At 38.7% G+C, this 6,889-nt stretch overlaps 1 non-coding gene across 1 annotated transcript; it reads left to right on the top strand.

The window, feature by feature from the left end:
* Nucleotides 1-2,096: 2,096 nt before the first annotated feature.
* Nucleotides 2,097-2,158, top strand: LOC128585206 (U7 small nuclear RNA). Its single transcript, XR_008379936.1, has one exon. It is a non-coding gene; the product is annotated as a U7 small nuclear RNA (small nuclear RNA).
* Nucleotides 2,159-6,889: the final 4,731 nt, after the last annotated feature.

The following is a 6,889-nucleotide window of genomic DNA, read 5'->3' on the forward strand; positions in this document are numbered from 1 at the left end:
CTGAGAAATGCATCAGGAGCTCTAAACAGCACAAGTGACCAAGCAGTAGAAAGAATTAGTGAGCCTGAAGACAGGCTTTGTGAAAAAATACACAGTGAGAAAAGAAAAAAGAAAAATGAAGCATACTGACAAGTTCTAGCAAATAGCATCAAAAGAACAAATCTAGGAGTTATTGGCCTTAAAGAGGAGAGAGGGAGAAGGGAGGGGGAGAGAGAGACACACACGCAGAGAGAGAAATTGGGGTAGAAAGTTTATTTAAAGAAATAACAGAGAACTTTCTAGACCTAGAGAAAGATATCAATATTCAGGTACAAGAAGGTCATAGAAAACAAAGAAGATTTAACCCAAACAAGATAACCTCAAGGCATTTAATAATTAAGCTTCCAAAAGTCACTGATAAAGAAAAGGTCCAAAGGAAGGCAAGAAAAAAAGAAAAAATAATATATAAAGGAGGTCTAGGTCAGAAAAGATGACTCATGGATGTAATTCTATCACATTGGGAGGCCAAGGCAGGAGAATCACTTGAGGTCAGGAGTTTAAGATCAGCCTGAGCAAAAGTGAGACCCCTGTCTCTACTAAAAATAGAAAACTCTGCAGTGCATCTTACAAGAGTACATGTGAAACTTAGTAAATGTAGAATATAAATGTCTTAACACAATAACTAAGAAAATGCCAGGAAGGCTATTTTAACCAGTGTGATGAAAATGTGTCAAATGGTCTATAAAACCAGTGTATGGTGCCCCATGATCACATTAATGTACACAGCTATGATTTATTAATAATAATAATAAAGAAAACTTACCCAGGTGTGATGGTGCAAGCGTATAGTCCTAGCTACTAGGAAGACTGAGGCAGAAGGATCACTTGAGCCCAGGAGTTTGAGATTGAGGTGAGCTATCATGATGTCACTGTACTCTAGCCTGGGCAACAGAGCAAGACTGTCTAAAAAAAAAAAAAAAGAAAGGAGCTCCAGTACCTCCAGCACATCTGACAGCAGACTTCTCTGTGGAAACTCTTACAGACCTTAGAGGCCAGAAGAGAGTGGCATAACATTTTCAAAGCAGAAAAACATTAGCCATAGAATATTATGTCCTGCAAACATATCTTTCAAACATGAAAGGGGAATAGACTTACAGAGACAAACAAAAGGTGAAGGATTTCTTCAACAAGTCTCCAAGAATTCTTTAAAGGAATTCTTTAATCTGAAAGAAGGGATGTTAATAAACAACAAGAAATCATCCTCAGGTGTTCAACACACTGGGATACAAATAGTAAGGACAGGAATACAGAATACTCTGTTGCTGTAATTGTTGTGTTTAAACCACTTATAACTTGACTAGGAAGACTAAAAGACAAACTTGTCAAAAATAACTACAACAATTTTTTCAAAGATAGATAATATAAACAGATATGGATGGAAATAATAAAAAATTTTAAAGCCAGCTGGGTGTGGTGGCTCACGCCTGTAATCCTAGCACTTTGGGAGACCAAGGCAGGTGGATTGCCTGAGCTCACACGTTTGAGACCAGCCTGAGCCAGCGCAAGATCCTGTCTCTAAAAATAGACAGGTGTTGTAGTGGGCACCTGTAGTCCCACCTGCTTGGGAGGCTGAGTCAAGAGAATTGCTTGAGCCCAAGAGTTTGAGGTTGCTGCGAGCTGTGATGCCAAGGCACTCTGCTGAAGGTGACAAAGTAAGAGTCTGTCTCAAAAAAAAATAAATTAAAAAGCAAGAAGGGTGGAGTTAAAGGGTAGACCCTTTGTTAGATTTCTCCTTGGTTATTTATTTATTAAGAGAGTAGTAATATGTTTAAAATAATTGGCTGTAAAATGTTTGTTGCAAGTCTCATGATAACCTCAAAACTAAAAACCTACAACACATACACAAAAAATTAAAAAGCCAGAGAAAGATCACTTTTATACAAGAGAAGACAGGAAGGAAAGAAGGAAGAAAGAGAGGACCACAAAACAACCAAAAATAAAATAACAACATAGCGTAGTAAGTTCTTACCTATCAGTAATAACATTGAGAGTGAATGGATGAAACTCTCCAATCAAAAGACATAGAGAGGCTGAATGGATGAAAAACAAAAACAAGATCCCATTAGAGGTCTTTTAGAATTTATCTAGAAAGTTTTCTGGTCCTCACCAGAATACCCCCACCCCCTCCACACACACACACACACACACAAGACCCAACTATATGTTGTCTGCAAGAAACACACTTCACCTACAAAGACGCACATAGACTGAAAATAAAAGAATGGAAAAAGATATTCTGGGCAGCGCCGGTGGCTCAGTGAGTAGGGTGCCAGCCCCATATGCCAAGGGTGGCGGGTTCAAACCCAGCCCCAGCCAAACTGCAACAAAAAAATAGCCGGGCGTTGTGGCGGACACCTGTAGTCCCAGCTGCTTGGGAGGCTGAGGCAAGAGAATCGCTTGAGCTGGAGAGTTTGAGATTACTCCAGCTGCTCGGGAGGCTGAGGCAAGAGAATCGCATAAGCCCAAGAGTTAGAGGTTGCTGTGAGCCGTGTGATGCCACGGCACTCTACCCGAGGGCAGTACAGTGAGACTCTCTCTCTACAAAAAAAAAAAGAAGATATTCCATGCGAATAGAAACCAGAATAGAGCCAGAGCAGCTATCCGTCTGTTGGATAAAATAGGTTACAAAATAAAAGCTGTAAAAAAGAGACAAAGAAAACCATTATATAATGATAAACAGCCTCTTCAGCAAGAAGATACAACAATTCTAAACCCAAACTGGAGCGCCCAGATATATAAAGTAAATGTTATCAGAGCTAAAGAGAAGCAAGAAGATACAACAATTCTAAACCCAAAACTGGAGCATCCAGATATATAAAGTAAATGTTATCAGAGCTAAAGAGAAAAACAGACCTCAATAAAATAATCAGAGACCTCAACACTCCACTTTCAGCACTGGACAGATCATCTAGACAGAAAATCAACAAAACCACAACCACCACCACAACAACAACAACAGCATAGAACTTAATCTGCACTATAGACCAAATGGACCTAATAGATATTTACAGAACATTTCATCCTTTAACTACAGAATATATGTTCTTCTTCTCAGTTCATGGATCATTCTCAAGGACAGACCATATGTTAGGCCACAAAACAAGTCTTTAAAAATTAAAAAAAATGGTTGAAATTATATTACTTCTTTTCTCTGAACATATGGAATAAAACTAGAAATCAGTAACAAGAGGAACTCAGAAAATATACAAACATATGGAAATTAAGTAACATACTTCTGAATGATCAGCAGGTCAAGGAAGGGACTAAGAAGGAAATCAGAAATAATTCTGCCGGGTGGTGCCTGTGGCTCAACGAGTAGGGCACTAGCCCCATATGCTGGAGGTGCTGGGTTCAAACCCAGCCCCGGCCCAAAACTGCAACCAAAAAAAAAAAAAAAGAAAGTAAAGAAAAAACAGAAATAATTCTGCCAAGGTGCAGTGGCTCATGCCTGCAATCCTAGTACTCTGGGAGGCCCAGGCAGGTGGATTACTTGAGCTCAGGAGTTTGAGACCAAGCTGAGCAGAAGCAAGACCCTGTCTCTACTAAAAATAGGAAAACTAGCTGGGGTTGTGATAGATACCTGTAGTCCCAGCTACTAGGAAGGCTGAGGCAAGAGGATCACTTGAGCCCAGGAATTTGAGGTTGCTGTGACATGCTACCCAGGGTGACAGAGTGAGACTGTCTAAAAAAAAAAAAGGAAAGAAAGAAAGAAAGGGAAGAAATGAAAAAAGAAAATGATAAAAATAAAGAAATATTCTCAAAACAAATATAAAATGAAAATACAACATATCGGCAGCGCCTGTGGCTCAGTGAGTAGGGCGCCGGCCCGTATGCCGAGGGTGGCGGGTTCAAACCCAGCCCCGGCCAAACTGCAACAAATAGCCGAGCATTGTGGCTGGTGCCTGTAGTCCCGGCTACTCAGGAGGCTGAGGCAAGAGAATCGCTTAAGCCCAGGAGCTGGAGGTTGCTGTGAGCTGTGTGATGCCACGGCACTCTACCAAGGGCCATAAAGTGAGACTCTGTCTCTAAAAAAAAAAATACAACATATCAAAACCTATAGGATACAGTAAAATCAATAAGGATCAAGTTTGTAGCAATAAGTACCTATTTTTAAAAAGTAGAACAGCTCCAAATGAACAACCTAATGATGCATCTCAAAGAACTAGAAAAACAAGAGCAAACTAAACTCAAAATTAGTAAAAGAAAAGAAATAATAAAGATCAAACAAGAAATAAATGAAATTAAAACCAAAAAATCAATTCATAAGATCAATGAAATGAAAAGTTGACTTTTTGAAAAGATAAACAAAATTGGCACACCTGTAGCCAGACTAAGAAAAAAATAAAGACCCAAGTACGTAAAATCAGGGATGAAAAAAAAAAAACAACTGATACTACAGAAACCCAAAGGTTCATTAGAGACTATTATGAGCAACTACATGCCAATAAATTGGAAAACCTAGAAGAAATGAATAAATTCCCAGACACCTACAACCTACCAAGATTGAACCAGGAAGAAATCTAAAACCTGAATAAACTAATAATAAGTAACAAGACAGAAGCAGTAATAAAAGTCTCCCGTTAAAGGAAAAGCTCAAGACCCAATGTCTTCACTGATGAATTCAACCAAGTATTCAAAGAACTATACCAATCCTACTTAAACTATTCCAAAAAATTGAGGAGCGAATACTCCCAAACTCATCCTATGAAGCCTATATCACCTTGACACCCAAACCAAAGACACAACAAAAAAGAATACTATAATCCAATATCTCTAATGAACATAGACGCAAAAATCCTCAATAAAATACTAGCAAACAGAATTTGACAACACATTAAAAAGATTATTGATCATGTTCAAATGGGATGCATCTTAGGGAGGCAAGGATGGTTGAACATACATAAATCAATCAATATGATACATCACATCAAGAGAAAAGTACAAAAAACATATGATCTTTTCAATTGATGCTGAGAAAGCATTAAATAAAATTCAACATCCCTTTATGATAAAAACTCAAAAACCTGTGTATAGAAGGAACTTTCCTCAATCCAATAAAAGCTACATATGACAGATCTATAGCTAGTATCATACTAAAGGGGGAAACTGAAAGCCTTTCCTCTAACATCTAGAACAAGACAAGGATGCCCACATAGTACTGGAAGTTTTGGCTAGAGAAATCCAGACAAGAGAAAAAAATAAAGGACATCCAAACTCCATTTTTTCAGCCAATATGATCTTATATCTACAGAAACCTAAAGCCTTCACCTAAAAATTATTTGAATGATAAATTCAGCAATGTTGCAGGGTTCAAAATCAACATATAAACGTCAGTAGCATTTCTATACACCAACAGTAAACAATAGCATCTACAACAGCTACACATAAAATACCAAGAATAAACTTAACTAAAGAAGTGAAAGCTCTCTACAATGAAAACTATAAAAAATTAATGAAAGAAATTAATGAGGACACAAAAAAATGGAAAGATATTCTAGGCTCATGAATTGGAAGAATCAATATTGTTAACATGTACTTACTACTTAAAGCAATCTAAAGATTCAGTGCAATCCCCATGAAAATACCAATGACATTCTTCACAGAGATAGGAAAATATAATCCTAAAATTTATATGAAACTACCAAAGATCCAGAATAGCCAAAGTCATCCAGAGCAAAAAGAACAAAACTGGAGGAAACACTTTACCTGACTTCAAATTATACTACAGAGCCATAGTAACCAAAACAGCATTGTGCTGACATAAAAACAGACACAGAACAATAGAGCAAAACAGAGAACCCAGAAATAAATACATACATCTATAATGAGCTTATCTTTGACAAAGTTGCCAAGAATATATAGTGGGGAAAGGACAGTCTCCTCAATAAATAGTGCTGGGAAAACTGGATATCTACAGGCAGAACAAGGAAACTAGACCTTTATCTCTCACCATATTAAAAATCAAATCAAAATTCATTGAAGATTTAAACCTAAGATTTGAAACTATGAAATTACTAAAAGAAAACATTGGAGAAACAATACAGGACATTGGTCTGGGCAAGGACGTCTTGAGTAATACCCCCCAAACAAGTAACCAAAGCAAAATTAGACAAGTGGAATCACATCCAACTAAAAAGCTTCTGCACAGCAAAGGAAACAATCAACGAAAGGGAGAGATAACCCTCAGAGCAGGAAAAATATTTGCAAACTACTTACCTGACAGTATTAATAATTAGAATAGGGCTGAACATGGTAGCTCCTCGCCTGTAATCCTAGCACTTTGGGAAGCTGAGGCAGGTGGATTGCTTGAGCTCCGGAGTTCAAACCAGCCTGAGCAAGAGAGATCGTCTCTACCAAAATTAGAAAAACTAGCCAGGTGTTGTGGCAGGGGCCTATAATCCCAGCATCTTGGAAGGCTGAGGCAAGAGAATTTCTTGAGTCCAAGGGAGAGTTTGAGGTTTCTGTGAGCTCTGACACCACAGACACCACAGTATTCTACCCAGGGTGATTGAGTGATACTCTGTCTCAAAAAAAGAAAGAGAGAGAGAGGGAGGGAGGGAGGGAGGGAGGGAGGGAGAGAGGGAGAGAGGGAGAGAGGAAGGGATTGTGGGACAGGGGAGGGAGGGAGGAAGGAAGGAAGGAAAGAAAGAAGGAAAACAAAAGAAAACAAAAATCTGGAATAGGCCGGGTGCAGTGGCTCCCCTGTAATACTAGCGCTCTAGGAGACCACAGTGGGAGGATCACTTTTGCTCAGGAGTTCAAGACCAGCCTGAGCAAGAGTGAGACCCCTGTCTCCACTAAAAATAGAAAAATTAGCCAGGTGGTGAGGTGGACATGTGTACTTCCAGGT

This window comes from Nycticebus coucang, chromosome 4 (assembly GCF_027406575.1).
Source record: "Nycticebus coucang isolate mNycCou1 chromosome 4, mNycCou1.pri, whole genome shotgun sequence".
NCBI lineage: Eukaryota > Metazoa > Chordata > Mammalia > Primates > Lorisidae > Nycticebus > Nycticebus coucang.